The 19,284-nt window shown below is 40.3% G+C and overlaps 1 long non-coding RNA gene across 8 annotated transcripts in view; it reads left to right on the top strand.

Moving 5' to 3' along the window:
* LOC131813115 (uncharacterized) overlaps positions 1-19,284 on the top strand; it is a 68,057-nt gene that overhangs the window by 38,771 nt on the left and 10,002 nt on the right. Inside the window, exons 4-5 of one of the 8 annotated variants that reach the window (XR_009346613.1) lie at positions 14,812-14,985; positions 16,231-16,612. The exons of 1 other annotated variant lie outside the window; for it this stretch is intronic. This is a non-coding gene — a long non-coding RNA (uncharacterized LOC131813115). Of the gene's footprint in view, positions 1-1,774; positions 3,129-3,708; positions 3,728-5,645; positions 6,368-6,913; positions 8,264-14,811; positions 14,986-15,028; positions 15,048-16,230; positions 16,613-19,284 lie in introns of those variants that run through there. 6 more of the 8 variants (XR_009346612.1, XR_009346618.1, XR_009346614.1 and 3 more) reach the window with 6 other exon arrangements.

Consider the following 19,284-nt stretch of genomic DNA (forward strand, 5'->3'; position numbering starts at 1 on the left):
TTGAGTAGTAAGCTTATAAAAGTTCAAATTAGAACATGGGTTAGTGATGCAAGTAAAATATCTTCAGGAGGTATGTATGCATATTAAGTGAAAGAGAATGAGAATCTCCAAAACATTTGACATACAATGAAGGGATATAATTCTTTCAACTATTAAAAAAAAAAAATAGGAAATGCCCAGGAAAAAAAAAATACAACTCATGGCCAAAATGCAAAACAACCCATAATATGGCATGGTTTTGATTTATTGGTAGAGGGAAAGAAAGGAGAAATTTTACCAGTGACTTTATTACTAGGAGCATTGTGATTTAGACGATCAGGGGGCAGGGGGGACAGTGGTGTCATAGGAACTGCAGACAACGAAATTTAACTCTCGCATGTTCTAACTTCACAATGAGCAATATTTATTGTTACAGCCATGCTTGTAAACTTTTGTAGCCAACCTGTAGCCAAAATAATAGCTACAATTAAATTTTTTAAATTAATTTAATTTCAGCATAACAGTATTCATTATTTTTTCACCACACCCAGTGCTCCATGCAATCTGTGGCCTCTATAATACCCACCACCTGGTACCCCAACCTCCCACCCCCCCCACCACTTCAAACCCCTCAGATTGTTTTTCAGAGTCCATAGTCTCACATGATTCACCTCCCCTTCCAATTTCCCCAACTCCCTTCTCATCTCTAACTCCCCATGTCCTCCATGCTATTTGTTATGCTCCACAAATCAGGGAAACCATATGATAATTGACTCTCTCTGCTTGACTTATTTCACTCAGCATAATCTCTTCCAGTCCCATCCATGTTGCTACAAAAGTTGAGTATTCATCCTTTCTGATGGAAGCATAATACTCCATAGTGTGTATGGACCATATTTTCCTTATCCATTCATCCATTGAAGGGCATCTTGGTTCTTTCCATAGTTTGGCAACCGTGGCCATTGTTGCTATAAACATTGGGGTACAGATGGCACTTCTTTTCACTACATCTGTATCTTTGGGGTAAATACCCAGGAGTACAATGGCAGGGTCATAGGGAAGTTCTATTTTTAATTTCTTTTTCTTTTCTTTTTTTTTTTTTTAAGATTTTTATTTATTTATTTGACAGAGAGAGATCACAGTAGGCAGAGAGGCAGGCAGAGAGAGGGGAAGGGAAGCAGGCCCCTGCTGAGCAGAGAGCCCGATGTGGGACTCGATCCCAGGACCCTGAGATCATGACCTGAGCCGAAGGCAGTGGCTTAACCCACTGAGCCACCCAGGCGCCCCTCTATTTTTAATTTCTTGAGGAATCTCCACACTGTTCTCCAAAGAGGCTGCACCAACTTGCATTCCCACCAACAGTGGAAGAGGGTTCCCCTTTCTCCACATCCCCTCCAACACATGTTGTTTCCTGTCTTGTTAATTTTGGCCATTCTAACTGGTGTAAGGTAATATCTCAATGTGGTTTTAATATGAATCTCCCTGAGGGCTAGCGATAATGAACATTTTTTCATGTGTCTGATAGCCATTTGTATGTCTTGATTGGAGAATTGTCTGTTCACATCTTCTGCCCATATTTTGATATGATTGTCTATTTTGTGTGTGTTGAGTTTGAGGAGTGCATTATAGATCCTGGATATCAACCTTTTGTCTGTACTGTCAATTGCAAATATCTTCTCCCATTCCGTGGGTTACCTCTTTGTTTTTTTGACTGTTTCCTTTGCTGTGCAGAAGCTTTTGATTTTGATGAAGTCCCAAAAGTTTATTTTCACTTTTGTTTCCTTTGCCTTTGGAGACATATCTTGAAAGAAGTTGCTGTGGTTGATATCGAAGAGATTACTGCCTATGTTCTCCTCTAGGACTCTGATGGATTCCTGTCTCATGTTGAGGTCTTTTACCCATTTTGAGTTTATTTTTGTGTATGGTGTAAGAGAATGGTCGAGTTTCATTCTTCTACATATAGCTGCCCAGTTTTCCCAGCACCATTTATTGAAGAGACTTTCTTCCAATGTATATTTTTTCCTGTTTTGTCGAAGATTAATTGACCATACAGTTGAGGGTCCATGACTCTTTCTGTGAAGCCAGAATTACCCTGATCCCCAAACCAGGCAAAGACCCTGCCAAAAAGGAGAATTTCAGACCATTATCACTGATGAATATGGATGCGAAGATTCTCAACAAGATCCTAGCAAACAGGATCCAACAGCACATTAAAAAGATTTTCCACCATGAACAGGTGGGATTCATCCCTGGGCTACAAGGATGGTTCAACATTCACAAATCAATCAATGTGATAGAACAAAGTAATATGAGTAAAGAGAAGAACCACATGGTCCTCTCAATTGATGCAGAAAAAGCAATTGACAAAATCCAGCATCCGTTCCTGATTAAAACGCTTCAAAGTATAGGGATAGAGGGAACATTCCTGAACTTCATCAAATCTATCTATGAAAGACCCACAGCAAATATCATCCTCAATAGGAAATAGCTTGTAGCCTTCCTGTTGAGATCAGGAAGAAGACAAGGATGCCCACTTTCACCACTCTTGTTCCTCATAGTATTAGAAGTCCTAGCAACAGCAGCCAGACAACAAAGAGAAATAAAAGGTATCCAAATTGGTAATGAAAAAGTCAAACTCTCTCTATTCACAGATGACATGATTCTTCATATGGAAAACCCAAAAGACTCCACCCCCAAACTACTAGAACTCATACAGCAATTCAGCAATGTGGCAGGATACAAAGTCAATGTACAGAACCAGTGGCTTTCTTATACACTAACAATCAAAATACAGAAAGGGAAATTAGAGAACCGATTCCATTACTATAGCACCAAGAACCATAAGATACCTGGGAATAAAACTAACCAAAGAGGTAAAGGATCTGTACTTGAGGAACTACAGAACACTCATGAAAGAAATTGAAGAAGAAAGATGGGAGACCATTCCATGCTCTTGGATCGGAAGAATAAACATTGTTAAAATGTCTATACTGTCTAGAGCGATCTATACTTTTAATGCCATTCCTATCAAAATTCCACCGGTATTCTTCAAAGAGCTGGAGCAAATAATCCTAAAATTTGTATGGAATAAGAAGAGACCCCGAATCGCTAAGGAAATGTTGAAAAACAAAAATAAAACTGGGGGCATCATGTTACCTGATTTCAAGCTTTATTACAAAGCTGTGATCACCAAGACAGCATGGCACTGGCATAAAAACAGACACATAGACCAATTAAATGTTTAAAATAGATTGGGAAGTAGAAGGGTGGGCAGGAGAGAGATGGAAGGATAGACACATTTAAAATTCTTATTTTACAAAGTTGCTCTTAGGATTCATTCTATATATTTTTTAAAACATTTCATCTATTTATATGAGCATGGGCCAGGGGAGCGGCAGAGGGAGGAGACTCCACACTGAGCAAGGAGACAAATGTGGGGCTGGATCCTAGGACCCCGGGATCATGACCTGAGCCAAAGGCGACACTCAACTGCCTGAGCCACCCAGGTGCCTCAGATTCATTCTGTATTTTCAAAATTGTGTGGAACATGAAATCAGGGGCTATGTATTTCATTTTCAGTTTCAAACATAACTGTTAAAAGCACTAAGAACAATATATAACTATTAAGAATTGAGAAATGGGGAAGAGAGTATGGAAGGGAGTTAAACTGAAAATACATAAAGTTTATACATCAAGAATTACACAAGGATCTGAATAATTTGTTTTTAGGTTTAACTCTCAAAAGAAGAAGAAACAGGAAGAAACATGATTGCCCTTGGAAAGTGGAGTGGGGAGTTGGGAGTTGACAGACACTCACTGTATTTTATAAGCCAGTCTATTCTACTTGATTTTCTACTACATGCATACATTACATTGATCAAGGGGAAAAAAATTATACAAGATTCACTAGCTGTAACCTCATGGGATGCCCTGGCCCAAAATCATTCTGCAAAGGGATGTAACATAATACAGGGGTGCGTGCTTAGGAAACATCTGCTAGTGCCATGAAATGTTGAGAAGGGAACAATAAAACCACAAATGAAAATCACAACCCAAACACCGCACATAGGAACAGTTGTGTTAATTCTGACAAATTCTGCTGGTCACGGACTGACCTCATCCATCACTGAAAAACACCTAACTCGATCAGGGAAAAAACAGCCCTGCTTTTGAGATATTAACTCCCTCTTATCTATACAGGTCCACAAATATATTGAATGTATGATGGAGATAAGATAGCGCCGGGGTCATTTCGGTGCGATTGTTTTGACAATCCTAAAGCACTCTCCATTTATAATGGCTAGTTATCTGTTTACACGCTATAATTAACTCTCATGAGAACCTGGCTTCAGTGATTTCTGCTCTGATGCATACATGTTGAATTAGATTTTCAGAAGAGAATCATTTGTTCTTATTCATCTTTTAAATACATACCTCTAGTTCCATTTGCAGATTTTTCTCTCTGTCCTTTCCCTTCAACTCTCACTCCTATGAGAAGCTGCAAGGGGACCAGCCTGATGAGTCTCATCTTGGCAGCCTCTTCCATGGCTCTCTGGCCGAGGGGGGTCCTTGCAGCCCTTGCAGCCCAGAGGCTCTGGGGAGCAGACTGGCGCCTGGGTTCTGGGCCAGCTGGGCTCCAGGGTTTAAGGCAGCCTCAAGAAGCGCAGTACGTGGAGCTCCGGTGCCACAGTGAGACCTGCCTTGGGAGAGATTTGCTGCTGCTTTTAACCAGTCTCCTCCACTGACCCTTTCTATGCAGAGAGCTTGCTTCAGAGCCAAAATGCACACAGATTTGAATGATTATGAGGCAAGAATAATTCTTGGCGGAAGACTTTTGGCCCATCCTTCCTTGAGGTGGCTCAGTTGGTTAAAGCCTCTGCTTTCAGCTCAGGTCGTGATCCCAGAGTTCTGGGATCGAGCCCCGCATTGGGCTCTCTGCTTAGAAGGGAGCCTGCTTCCTCCTTTCTCTCTCTCTCTCTCTTTCTGCTTGCCTTTCTGCCTACTTGGGATCTCTGTCAAATAAATACATAAAATCTTTAAAAAATAAAAAGAAATTAAAAAAATTAAAAAAGAATCAAGCATAGGACCCCACAAGACACAAGGAATCAGGTTTGTGCTGTAACAGCAGATTACAAGGGAAGACTGGGCCAGACAATGACCTTCTTGTCAATACTGGGCAAAATTAGTGTGACCACATCACTTAATGCCCACACAGGTAAAAGATGAGGATGAAAGGAGGCGTTATTATTATTCTGGGACCAAGTGAGTAGGCCAGTCCAGGACTCCGACAAATCAGGGCATGTGGCCACCTAGTCCAAGGGCACTGGGGTGGGAAGGGAAAACAGGAGCTGGGTGAGGGAGGGAACCGAAATCCAGGATACTACGTGGAGGAAAGCAAGATCAGCGGAAAGAGCCCAGCACCATCTCTTCTCCACACTGAAGAGCTGTGGGGACCAGGGAAGACAGGCAGCCCGACCATCAGCATGAGCATAAACCCCACGCATCACCTGCTTGATGAGCCATGTGGCCTTCTGGGGAGAGCTCCCAGCTACAACTGCCAGCGTAACCAGGAGAATTGATGTCCATTCCTCCCACATACTTTGCTGAGCCACATTTTAGCCACATTAGCCACGTTTAGACTCCTCTTCATGGACAATCTTTTGCAGTGGCCCAGGATATTCAGAAGTTGCCAAGAGCAGAGAGAAAGACGGGAGGGGGAGTCCCCCGCATCCACGTTGGAACAACTTCCTCTTGTTAACAGCAGAGTCTGGCTGAATTTCTGCAGCAATGTAAAACACCCTCTGGGGGAGATGCTGGTGGAGGATGGGAAGCTACCAGCCTAAAGACCAGGAGGCTTTGAGATCTACCAGAAGAATCTCGATGCCAGCTTTGCCCAGCTCAAAAGAGGAGTGTGGCTTCAATTAAAAGTAATGTTTATCTTCCAGATCTAGAGTAGACAAAGGAAAATGGACATATAAAAATAATCATGGTGGGCTTTTAAATTGCAGATAAGGGCCTTCTGGAAGTTAATTTTCCTAGGTAATTTATTATCCCACATAATTTCCCTGAGATGAACATAAAAGTTACATATTGGTGGTTTTACTCTGGTAGCAACATTGTGGAAGTCTTATTTGACCTTAAGGGTATTTCTTACTGGCCTCAGACTGTTAATATTCACTCTTACCAACTCTTGTAGCTATCAGGGACCTTTTGGAAAACATTTCTTAGGGTGAATTATGTATTTATATGTAAAATACCAGCAAACATCCTTATGGCCATAACTTTTGGATATTTTCAAACCAGATTATAGTAAGACAATGTATTTTATTCAGTAGATTTTTTTTAATCTAATTATGTAGGTGAATAAAAATTACTGCATGCTAGTGCATCTAATGTAAGTTATTATTCACACATTTACTTTTAATATTCATGCAGATTCCCTTTGACATAACCTACTGTGTCACAGTTAATCCAATAAAGATAAAATATAGCTCAGCAAAACACCAGTCAATTCGAGCTTTCTGGTAATTATTAAAGACTATTTCACACTAGTTCTTTCAATCAATGTATTTCCCTTTGGATATGATGGTGCTCCTCTTTGAAGTCTTCAATCTTCCCAGTGGATTCAGAGGAACACTCAGGCCCTTTATCAGTCTCTGGGTCTCAGGTAGTTCAAAGAGCACAACAAGGCTTCACAGGTTTATCCTCAAAGGCTGACACTGTCTGTTTGATGTATGGTGACTTAAAAAGTCATCTCTGACAAAGCATGTGTTTGCTACCAGTCTATCGAATCAGCCATTTATCAACTTATCTGTATTCACCCAGCACAACTGCTAACAGCTCAAAGGAAAACACTCACTGTCTCCTGCTGGACTGTCTATTGATTTGATTCTCTCCTCTAATTTTATATTGTTTTGCTGCCCTGTGGATGAAGCAACTCTTTTACTGGATGAAATGAACATGGAACTCATGAACTGATGGCCTTTGGTTGTTGTGTTCAAGAGCTCAGAGGGCAACAGACTCTTCACAGGTTGAGGACAGCTTGGCTGGTAGAGAGGCTTTCCTGTCCCAGCATGCCTTGCATTTCACTTTTATCCACATTGCAGGCATTTCACTGTAGGGGCCCTGCTAGGAAACTACAGAGAGATCACTAGGAGCTCCCAACATCATCTTCAGAAGCTGCAGATACCCAGTGCTCACCAGTACATGCAAATAGAACCCTGGATTGAAGAGAGGGTACCCAACTTACTCTCAGTCTAAGTAACCATCTCCATGCTCCAAGAAAATCATTCTTTATTCTTTGTAGTCCTGAGCACATGATTCCCAGCTGAAAATTTTTTCTTCCCACTTCTCTGTCATTATTGGTTTTTAATTAAAATGAGGCTGCCTCACTGCATCATGAAAATTATTATCGTTCCTCATCAGTTAATCTCTGTTGTGTTCATATAATTTGATTAACATCAGAGGTAATGCTTCAACTATAGAAAACACTATTTTAATGAATTTTTTTGGAAAGGACAAAGACAAGGTTAATATTTTTTTCCATACATTATGTATTTTAAGTAAAGCAACTGCTATGTAGAGATGGCAATAGTTCTATTATTATAAAGTAAGTTGTAACATGAGGTGGACTGAAGATTATTGTTTGTTCCTGATTCCCTCTACACTTCTAAAACAAGTCATTCTCTTTCTCTCTCTGTTAGCATGTTATACAGATGTTGAAATTCACCGAGATTCTATTCACAGTACTCTTTTCTCCTTGCTTTGTACATATTTGCTAGGTGATCTGATTTAGTTGTAGCTCCAATTATTATCTAATTGCAGAAACCCACCCCCCTAAAAGCCTATTCCAGCTTTGAGTTCTCTGCTGAGCACCAACCCCTCTTTCTGATAAATGTTCCCATTTAGATAGGTTGCAGGCAACTTAATCTCAATGTACTCAATACTCAACCCATTACCTTTATATATAACTTTTCCTGAATTCTTTGTCAGTAGTATTGGCTGAGAACCATGTCCCTCATTACTGGAGTCAACACTACAGTTATAATTAATCTCCAAGTAGCATCCATTAAATTATTATTATTATTATTTTACCTCTACCACCTTCCTATACTGTTCTTATCACAGGTTTATTTCAGGGTCCTGTCATCTCTAACCTAACCACTTCAGTAAACTCCAGATTCACCCATCTACTTTATTATTATTCATGTATTTGTTTAAAGTAAAACTTAACCATGTTGTTCTCACCTAACTTCTTTATTAAAAAAGCAATTAAAAAACTTAATTCATTGCCTAAATTGTTTTACTTACTCCTGTTTGCCTTTGGGATAAAGTTTAAAATTACCTAGCAATGCATAGCAAACTAATTAATTCATAGAGTGAATCCTCAGTTATTTATAGTGGTATTGGTGGTTTCAGTGGTAAGAGGCAGATGGAAGCCATCCCCACAATCCCTCTATCAGGTGGCACGTGTCAATCAAAATCAGTCTCAGGTCAAAATCTGCCAGACTCACAATCTCAAAGAACAAAATTCAAAGACTTATACTATCAGATAGTTTGTAATAAAGCTATAGTCATTAGTAGTGTAAGGATAGAGAACTAGACCAATGGAACAAGTAGTCCAAACATAAACTCACATATACATGGCAACTGACTTATTTGACACCATGGAGCAATGGAGAAAGAACAATCTTATCAATAAACAGTTCTGGGTCAGTTGGATATCCAGACAAAAAAAATAATAATAATTATTCATCTGTCCTTCATACCATACCCTAAACCGGTTGATGAGGAAAATAATTTAAAGATAAAACATTAAAAAAATGAAGCCCCTGGAAGAGAGATTCCAAGTGTGAGATGCATTTGCTGAGTTGTTTCCAGTTATGAGATGGAGGGGGCCATGTACAAGGACTAAAGAGAGACCTTGAGGGGCTAAAGGCAGCTTCCAGTTGATAGCCAAGAAGGGAACAGGGACTTTAGTCCTATGATGACAATAAGCCAACTTCTCCCAACTACAAGAATGAGCTCAGAAGTAATTCTTTCCCAGAGCCTCTGGATAAGACCCCAGGCTCCCTGATACTTTGATTTCAGCCTTGTGAGACCCAGAGTGGGGGAAACTTGAGGCCACCCAGACTCTGACATACAGAAGTGAGAAATGGTATATTTGTTTTCCTTTAAGCTGCTTAATTTGTGGTAATTTATTATAGCAGCAATAAAAAACTAATTTACTCATTAAGAAGGAAATGGAGACATAAATGATGATATATACTTAGGATGGACTATAGTAGAGGAGGGGTCAGTAAACTATGACCTTGCTTCTGTAAATAAAGTTTAACTGGAACAGAGCCAGGTCTGTTTCTGGATTATCTAGCGCTGTATTTATACTACAGCGGCAGAGTTGGGTAATTTTGACAGAGTCTTTATGGCAGTCGAAATGAAAACTATTTATTATCTGGCTCTGTAAAGAAGAAGTTTGCTAAACTCCTGTACAGAGGAACAAAACACAACTACATACAATAATGAGGATGAATATCACAAACATAATGGTGAATGACACCAGAAATAAGAGAACTTACTGCACAATTTTGTTTTCTAAAGTTTACAAGAGGTAAAAACCAACCTTGCTTACAGGAATCAGGATGCTAATTGCCTTTGAGAAGGGGGAAGGGAGGGTAGTGATTTAGATGTAGGTGTGAAGAGGCTTCAGGGATGCTGGTAAAGTGCTCTTTTTTGGTCTGGATGGTGGTTAAATGGCTTTCTGAAAAATCCATGAAACATGATTTCCTCACTTTTTACGTAGGCCATTTGCTTCCATAAAAACCTTTAAAACAGTTTGACTTCATCCAGACATTTAAAAAATATATATAGCTTTGAAGTCCTTTGTAACAATGAACTAAAACTCAAAATAGCTTGTGTTTAGAATGTCCTCTGGAGTCCATGCAAAGACTTCCACTGGTTTCTAATGTCTTGGACCAGTAGCATTTGACATCACCCGGGAGTCTGTTAGAAATGCAGACTCTTTGGTCCCATCTTAGATCTGATGAATTAGAAACTATATTTTAATAAGTTCTCAGCTAATTCCTTTAGAATTGAGAAGTAGTGCCTCTATAAGTTTGCAATTTCATTGCTGCTTATCTTTCACAAAACATATTTCTACACAGTTGAAAGTACAGTTCTAGGCAACTCATTCTTCCCAGACTTCTCACACACATCTGGGCAGGACTGCTCTGAAGCAAACATGGCTTCCCCATGCCTCTTGGGCTAGAACTCTCTGGATTTTGCAGTACTCAGACATCAGAAGATACAGACACCCACACACATTTCCCTCATTTGCATCTGGATAGGCAAATGGACCTCAGATTAATCTTTTTTATAATAATAAAGGGAACAAACATGAGGAATTTATTGGTAATAAATATGCCAGCTTCTTTCTGTGTCACCTTACAGTCCAGACCCCGGGGGAAGATAAACATACCCATGGATTATTTTTATAATCTCAAAGGGTTAGTTTTTCATCTTCAGAGAGTTGAATAGAATGAGAAAAGCTGTCTCTAGGGGAGTAAGAGCTTCATCATGTTGGAAATAAAGTAATCTTTCTTCTCTAGAAAACTGAAGAAAGGTCATGTATCACAAAATTAGATGTGGAAAAAATAATAATATACTGTTTCAACATTAGAGGAGAAGAATGGAGAAATGACCTTTCCTGGATAATAGTTCTTATGTAAATAACTCAGAGATTGAAAGTTAGAAAATGTGTATTAGAGATTTCTAGATAATTGTCCTGTGATTTGAATGTTCCTGGTATTTCTTTCTCACATATAATGCGACTTTCAAATGGCCACTATGTTGCGTATCTTTGCTTATTGTTGTTCCTCCCAATTGTGAAAAGTTGTATGTTCCTGGAAAAATCAAGACCACCCAATGGTGCAAAATTTGAAAGCGCTGACTGGGGTTGAGGAAAGAGAGATTTTAAAGGACAGTATGGAACCCTGCTCTATAAAATAATGTAACTAATATGTCATAAAACCAATAACTCTACTGTCACAGAGGACCAGTAAGCAGCCAGATATGGGACATTGGTCTGTGTGGTAGAATAGCCAAAATAAGTATTTTTGTTTTAAATTTTATAGTTTTGGATTTGGGAAATATAAACATCTCAATTTTGCTAGATCTTCAGTAAAGACATTGAATGAGTGAATGAGTGAATGAATAAGAAAATGCATGTGGGATGTGCTTTGGTGAGTGCTGTGAAGTGTGTAAACCTGGTGATTCACAGACCTGTACCCCTGGGGATAAAAATATATGTTTATAAAAAATTAAAAATTAAAAAAAAAAGAAAATGCATGTGGGCATATTCTGAAAATCGGTGCAAGGAACTCACTTCCATATTAGGGTCAAGTGATGAGAAAAGGTTTGGGATACGGGGGCAGGTGAGACCCATAACCTAAACCACAGTGAATCCAGGCATATAGCTTCATGTGCCTGCAAGAGCCTGAGGGGACAGAAGACTATAACATTCTCTGGGGGTTTACAGAAGTTTTATGGAGGACAATGGGCTTTCCAAGGCCTGTGGTCTTGGGGATTAAGCCACACCTGGAAATTAGAAAACAGAGTGATTCCTGTTGATGTGTGTTCCCTCCACTAAAAAGACAAACATGAAAGTAGCTGCTCAAAATATTGTATAGGTCATATCACAGGGTATGAAATTATCTTGGAGTGGCTAGGTTGGGTCTTCTTGTGTACATATGAATAATAGACAATTAGGTCTCATATTCTCTCCCATTCAAGAAGAAGAAAATATTAAATATATTTAATGTGAAAATTGGAATGTATTTACTTGCCAGTTATTAAAATCATTATTAATAAAAATAAAGGGAGAGTATTTTAATATGGTTCATCATTTATGTTATGTTGTTATATACTATAAATACTCAACAGAAAGCTAGTATAATGTAAACATGAGTGCTGGTCTTACTCCCAAGGGGCAGGTTGTTACAAACAGGAATCCCCACATCAGAGGTGATCATCTAACAGTATATAACAAAGGCCACATTTCAGAAGTAAGTATTAAAGACATGGTTTTATCCTTATGTCATTATTTGTTAACTGGCATAATGGATATTAGAAATAATTGCTTTTTGGAGAAACTAGCAACTTCTAGTCAGCATACTGTTTATTAGAAATGGACTCCCATTGGTGAAATGAATGCTAATTAAGATGCAGGGACTGGCTGAAGTATTTAGGAGTCCCTGAAAGGACAGAGTTACGGCTTCTTCAAGTTTACAGAGCAGGTTGTATGAGCTTAGTGTCAGCTTGCTAAGGGAGGTTTATTTACAAAGGACCCAAACCACTTTGCTGACATGCATTTGTTCAATACTTGTGTGCATGTATGGCAGTGTTTTGACTGAGATTTGGTTTGAGAATGAGGAGGAGGAAGCGCCTGTCACCTTCCTTTAGCATTTTGGCTGCTGCCATCTTTCAGAAACTAAGAGCTTTTCATATCTAAGAGCTGTTCATGACCAACTTGCTAAAGTCAGTTTTCTTTTCTTTTTTAAAAATTTTATTTATTTGACAGAGAGAGAGAGCCAAAGCAGAGGGAGTGGAAGGCAGAGGGAGAGGGAGAAGCAGAGGGAGCCCGGTATGGGGCTGGATCCCAGGAGCCTGGGATAATGACCTAAGCCAAAGGCAGATGCTTAATGAACTGAGCCACATAGGTGCCCCGGAAGTCAGTTCTCAATAATTTGTTAAAACTTTATTTATTATGTGTTTTTTATTTTGGTCAGTATTCTTTCACCAGTGTATTTGTATCTGCAGGGAAAATAGTGTTCAGGCACTGGAGCTGGGGACCATGACTGACATCCATTTTTGGCAATTCCCTGGGTGACAATAGCTATCATTTCCCAATTTGGTTTCCTGATGCACTTCTGCCTACTTAGGCCTATCCCATTACTCTCCATCTGTGGGAATATGAAGATTAACCTTGCTCAGTGTTATGTTGGAGATTTGAATTGGAGATAAATTTCCTTTAGAGAAAAGACTACCAATCAATGTCACCCTTTATTTATTCAACACCCACTGTATGCACAGTACTGTTGTAAGTCCTTGGAGAATTATCAAAATTTGTATGTTATTATTGGCCATGATCTCCAGAACTCATGATCTACAGGGGCAAAGAAGATAAGGGTGTTATTTTATTTCAGTATCTGAAAATAACCTTCAGTGACAGCTGTCTATAGATTCACTGCTCAGGGCTCTAATTTGTGGTGGGCCCATGTCCTTCAACATTTCACTGTTTTTCCTTCATTCCTTTCTCCCTCCTTCCTTTCTTTTTTCTGTCTTTCCCTTTTTTATTTCATTTTACCGTTTCTTCCTCTCTCTGTTGCTTGCTCCTTTTCTTCCCCACACCTTCCTTTCCTTCCCTCCTTCTTCCCTACTTCCTTCCTTCTTCTTCTTCTTCTTCTTTTTTTTTTTTTGTGTGTGCCTGAATAGTTTGAACAGTTCCCTCCAAGATAGTAAAGCTTTTAATCTGTTTTGTTCTCCTTGTCTTCCTATTCTGAAATTTAAGTGGCTTCATTTAAAAACAAGTGCTCTCTCCTTTCCCAGAATGTGACAATAGGATGCCAGATGTGAGTATTTCCTTTTGAAGGCCATGGTAAGGGCAACTGGCCCTCTGCTTTCACCGAACCTTGGTAAATTTCCTAATAGTCTAGATTCATCTGAACTCTCCTACTCATGGAAGTGTTTGTCTTCATCTTGCTACTTGAAGAGGTTTGAATCTTTGTTCTGCCACATTCTGTCTCTGGCACTGGGCAATGTGTCTATATTTTCTCAACTTCAATTTCTATATCCACAAAGTAGAACACAACATATTTACAAAATAATACACAGAGCATCCTCTCCAACTCTGGTTATGATCATAAATTCTTACCTTAATTCTTGGTTTCTGATCCTACTGGAGCTTGGACCTTGCTTTTCACTGCACTAGTTGAACTTGCTTGTGTTTGTCCATCAGGTATCAGACCCAGGCGTATTTCCCAACTTCAGCACGCCTGTTTCCATCAGAGCACCTCAGCTCCCTTCCTATATCCACATTCAGGTACATCCACACACACAGTACCACACACACACACAGACCCTTTGAGTATGATATAGTGTCCTTCCTCATCTCTTATTATAGTCTTTGGCTTAAAATCTAATTGATCCGATATAAGGATTGCCACTCCTGCTTTCTTCTGATGTCCATTAGCATGGTAAATTCTTTTCCACCCCCTCACTTTAAATCTGGAGGTGTCTTTGGGCTTAAAATGAGTTTCTTGGAGGCATCATACAGATGGGTTTTGTTTTTTTATCCATTCTGATACCCTGTGTCTTTTGATTGGGGCATTTAGAAAGAAAGATAATTAAGAAAAAGAAAACGAATAAAGAAAAATATAAAAAGGAAAATATATATATATTAGATAAACTAGTTAAAAAACGTTTAAAAAGGGTAAAAGTTAAAAAAAAAAATTACCAGAAGGTGAGAAAAAAACCAAAAAATGAAAAAGAAAAAAATTAAATTAACTGCAAGACTAAAAAAAATCACAGGGAAAAAGCCATGAGTTCCATGCTTTGCTTTCTCCTCCTCTGGAATTCTGCTGCTCTCCTTGGTATTGAAACCGCACTCCTTGGTAGGTGAACTTGGTCTTGGCTGGATTTCTTGTTGATCTTCTGGGGGAGGGGCCTGGTGTAGTGATTCTCAAGTGTCTTTGCCCCAGGCGGAATTGCACCGCCCTTACCAGGGGCCGGGCTGAGTAATCTGCTCGGGTTTGCTTTCAGAGGCTTTTGTTCCCTCAGCGCTTTCCATAGAGTTCTGGAGGACGGTAATATAAATGGCAGCCTCCTGGTCTCCAGCCCGGAGGAACCGAGATCCCACAACTCAGTGCACCCCCAGAGAACAGCGCCCAGTTACTCCCGTCTACCTGACCTCCAGCCACGCTCCGAGCTCACTGAGCCTGCGACCGGTTCAAGGTAACACCGAGCTGTGATCTTACTGTCGGCTCTGTCTCTGTAGCCGGTTTTCCCATTCCAATACCCGCAAGCTCTGCGACACTCAGACACCCCCATCCTTCTGTGACCCTGCGGGACCTGAGGCCACGCTGACCCTGCGTGGGCTTCGCCCCGGTTTAGCCTCTGGAGTGATGTCCCTCAGTGGAACAGACTTTTAAAAGTCCTGATTTTGGGGACGCCTGGGTGGCTCAGTTTGTTGGACAACTGCCTTCAGCTCAGGTCACGATCCCGAAGTCCTGGAATCGAGTCCCGCATCGGGCTCCCAGCTCCATGGGGAGTCTGCTTCTCCCTCTGACCTTCTCCTCGCTCATGCTCTCTCTCACTGTCTCTCCCTCTCAAATAAATAAATAAAATCTTTAAAAAAAAAAAAAAAGTCCTGATTTTGTGCTCTGTTGCTCCGCCGCTTGCCGGGAGCCGGCCCCTCCCCCCGGGGTCTATCTTCCTGTCGCTTTGGATTCACTTCTCCGCCAGTCCTACCTTTCAGAAAGTGGTTGTTTTTCTCTTTCCAGAATTGCTGTTCTTCTTCTCTTTGATCTCCCAATGGATTTGCAGGTGTTTGCAATCTTTAGATAAGCTATCTAGCTGATCTCCTGCTAGCTGATGTAGTCTGAGCCTGCTACTTCTCCGCCATCTTGACTCCTCCCCCCACACACACACACAGTGTTGGAGTGCACACAGAGGTTCCTGGCCCTTCCCTTAAGCCACACCTCCATACTTGGAAGCCTTGTATGCTAGGAGGATTCATTTTTATTAGGAATATTAATAATTTTCCTTTATTTTTTCTCAATAATTATAAATTTATATAATTCCTTTCCCAGGATATATTTGAGCTCCAGATTGATATCTACCTATGTGAAAAGATTTGAAATCCTAGTTATCAAGGTGCTTAAGAGTTTAGGGCCTGGAGTCAGAAAGACTGGCTTCAAATCCTGGCTTTGCTATTTGGTAGCTGTGTGAATTTTGGCAAGTGTTTTAACAGTTTTAGGCCTTTGTTCCATCCCCACCTATTTATCTAAAGATGGCAGGTTCATGCAGTGGAAGGAGTGTTGTCTGTGGCAGCAGAGACATAGTTTCAAATCTTGTTTTTACCGTTTATGGAATGAAAAACTTTGAGAAAAATCTCTCTGCTTCTGTTTCTCATGCATAAGAGAGTAATGTACAGTAAAGGACTGTAGGAAAGATGAAATGAGGTTGTCTCTTTTTCAGGGCATCTTGGAGATGATCAGCTGTTTCAGGATGAAACTGAAAATCTCCTTCCCAGTCACCAGCTGCTGGAAACTTACTGCAGTGGATGATGAATGCAAAACAACATACCTTTATGAGAAAGGTATGGACACAGAAGTTGCTGCTGATGCTCTAGTGAAGAGTGGAAAGTATGGTCCAGTTCAGCAAACAAGGTTTCCACATGAAGTAGGCTGTCTTGACCATAACTATGTCTGCTCGTCACTGAGTAGAGAAATTCCTGTTATAGACCCAGGAGAACTGGAGAAAGGAAGCACAAATTTGTTCAAGCTTTCACTGTAAACACCAGTATGACTGTTCTCAACTTGGTTGTTGTTTAAAAAAAAATAAGATTTCTATCCCTGAACTGACTAATACTGATATACTGCTCTTTGTCACTGTAACCCCAATTGAACTAGCAGAATTTGCAAATTTTCAAAAATTCTCTAAAGAAAATGATGCCCACTGGTGTGTTATAAGGAAGCCCCTGCACAAAGAAGGTAAGAAACCCAGGGCTAAATTATACAAGGTTCAGTGTTTTATTACTCCACTTGTCCTGCAATGCAAACATCAGTGAATTGCTCTGAAGAAATGGTATACCAAGAAAAATAAGGGTGGGGTTGCAGAATTTGATAAATTTTTGGACAAGAGAATGAAGGAGGCCAAATTTTGAGAGCATTTATATCTAAGTCTGAGTCCAGCCAAAAATGGGATTTTCTAAGAGTAACATACACAAAAAATAAGATCAGACATTTAAAAAAGGTTAAATTAGATAAAGATATATGAATATATTTAACTACAAAGACTTTGCAAATGTTATGTCAAGCCCCAGTTAGGGTGCCCTCACCTAAGGGTACTTTTTGGTGTTCAAATAGGTCAAAGAAGGAAAGATGTATGGAATCTCTTTCTTTAGCTATTTTTCATAATACTCCTGGCTTTCCTGGCTTTTCTCACTTTCTATAGTTCTCATGCTCTCTTTCATGTATTGCTTCTGGGACTCTCTTCTTTCTCTCCTTTTTGTCTTCTACAGCAGCTGCCCAGCCCAAAACACTAAATAACAATAATAAAATCACCTATCTTTCAGTATCTCAACTTTTGCCAGAGTTCTTGTCTGTTGTTTTATTTCCAGCTTTTGACAACTCTTCTTTGAGGTTCTCTTGTGAGAGGCAACCCTCACAGAGCTTTGCTCATCGTCATAAATTGTGGGGGAGCACAGCATGCCTGAAAGCCCACCCACTTGGTCCTGAAGACAAGCCAGTAGGGTAGCTGGTTGGATATGAGTATTTTGATGAAACAACCATGGATGGAGAAAGCTGTGGGGGCACCTGTGTGGTTCAGTCACTAGGCATCTGCCTTTGGCTCAGGTCATGATGCCAGGGTCCTGGGACTGAGCCCCACATTGGGCTCTCTTCTCAGCAGGGGGCTTGCTTCTCCCTCTCCTACTACCCCTGCTTGTGCTCCCTCTCTTGCTGTGTCTCTATCTGTCAAATAAATAAAATCTTAAAAAAAAAAAAGAAAGAAAGAAAGAAAGAGAAACTATGTTTCTATTCAGGATAAGCTCCCAACTAGTCCCCAAAGAAGATGCCGTTAGTGCCACACAGCTTTCAGTTCTTAAGAGAACATCCCGGCACAGAAATCTGGAACATTGGTGACTCAGAAGGCATTCCCTTCTAACTGTGAATAAAGGGTGTGAAGAACGGATTTTATATGCAAGACTAAAGTTGTAGTAAGAAATTCGCCCCAAACTTAAACACTGCCAAACACAGAGACTATTTGAAGAGCAACACTGGGAGTGAGTTTGTATTGGAAGTATAACCTGTCAATTCAGAATATCAGAATGTTGTAGCTGGATACTCTAGATTGGGTTCCAAGCTCAGTTAGAAGGCAAGCCCACAGCCTAACTGACAGAAGTTGCCTGGTGGGCACAAAAACAGACACATAGATCAATGGAACAGAAGAGAGAGCCCAGAAATAGACCCTCAACTCTATGGTCAACTAATCTTTGACAAATCAGGAAAGAATGTCTAATGGAAATAAGATAGCCTCTTCAACAAATGGTGTTGGGAAAATTGGACAGCCACATACAGAAAAATGAAATTGGACCATTTCCTTCCACCACACATGAAAAGAGACTCAAAGTGGATGAAGGACCTCAATGTGAGAGAGGAATCCATCAAAATTCTTGAGGAGAACAGAAGCAGCAACCTCTTTGACCTCAGCTGCAGCAACTTGTCCCTAGAAACATCGCCAAAGGCAAGGGAAGCAAGGGCAAAAATGAACTATTGGGACTTCAAGATCAAAAGCTTTTGCACAGCAAAGGAAACAGTTAACAAAACCAAAAGACAACTGACAGAATGGGAGAAGATATTTGCAAGTGATGTATCAGATAAAGGGCTAGTATCCAAAATCTATAAAGAGCTTAGCAAACTCAACACCCAAAGAACAAATAATCCAATCAAGAAATGGGCAGAGGAGGGGCGCCTGGATGGCTCAGTGGGTTAAGCCACTGCCTTCGGCTCAGGTCATGATCTCGGGGTCCTGGGATCGAGTCCCACATCGGGCTCTATGCTCAGCAGGGAGCCTGCTTCCTCCTCTCTCTCTCTCTCTCTCTGCCTGCCTCTCTGCCTACTTGTGATCTCTCTCTGTCAAATAAATAAATAAAATCTTTAAAAAAATAAAAAGAAATGGGCAGAGGACATGAACAGACATTTCTGCAAAAAAGACATCCAGATGGCCAACAGACATGTGAAAAAGTGTTCCACATCACTGGGCATCAGGAAAATACAAATCATAACCACAATGAGATACCACCTTACACCAATCAGAATGGCTAAAATTAACAAGTCAGAAAGTGCCAGATTTTGACGAGGATGTGGAGAAAGGGGAACGCTCCTACACTGTTGGTGGGAATGCAAGCTGGTGCAACCACTCTGGAAAACAGCATGGAGGTTCCTCAAAAAGTTGAAAATAGAGCTACCTTATGACCCAGCAATTGCACTACTGGGTATTTACCCTAAAGATACAAATGTAGTGATCCTA

Source organism: Mustela lutreola, chromosome 12 (genome assembly GCF_030435805.1).
Source record: "Mustela lutreola isolate mMusLut2 chromosome 12, mMusLut2.pri, whole genome shotgun sequence".
In the NCBI taxonomy this organism is placed as follows: domain Eukaryota; kingdom Metazoa; phylum Chordata; class Mammalia; order Carnivora; family Mustelidae; genus Mustela; species Mustela lutreola.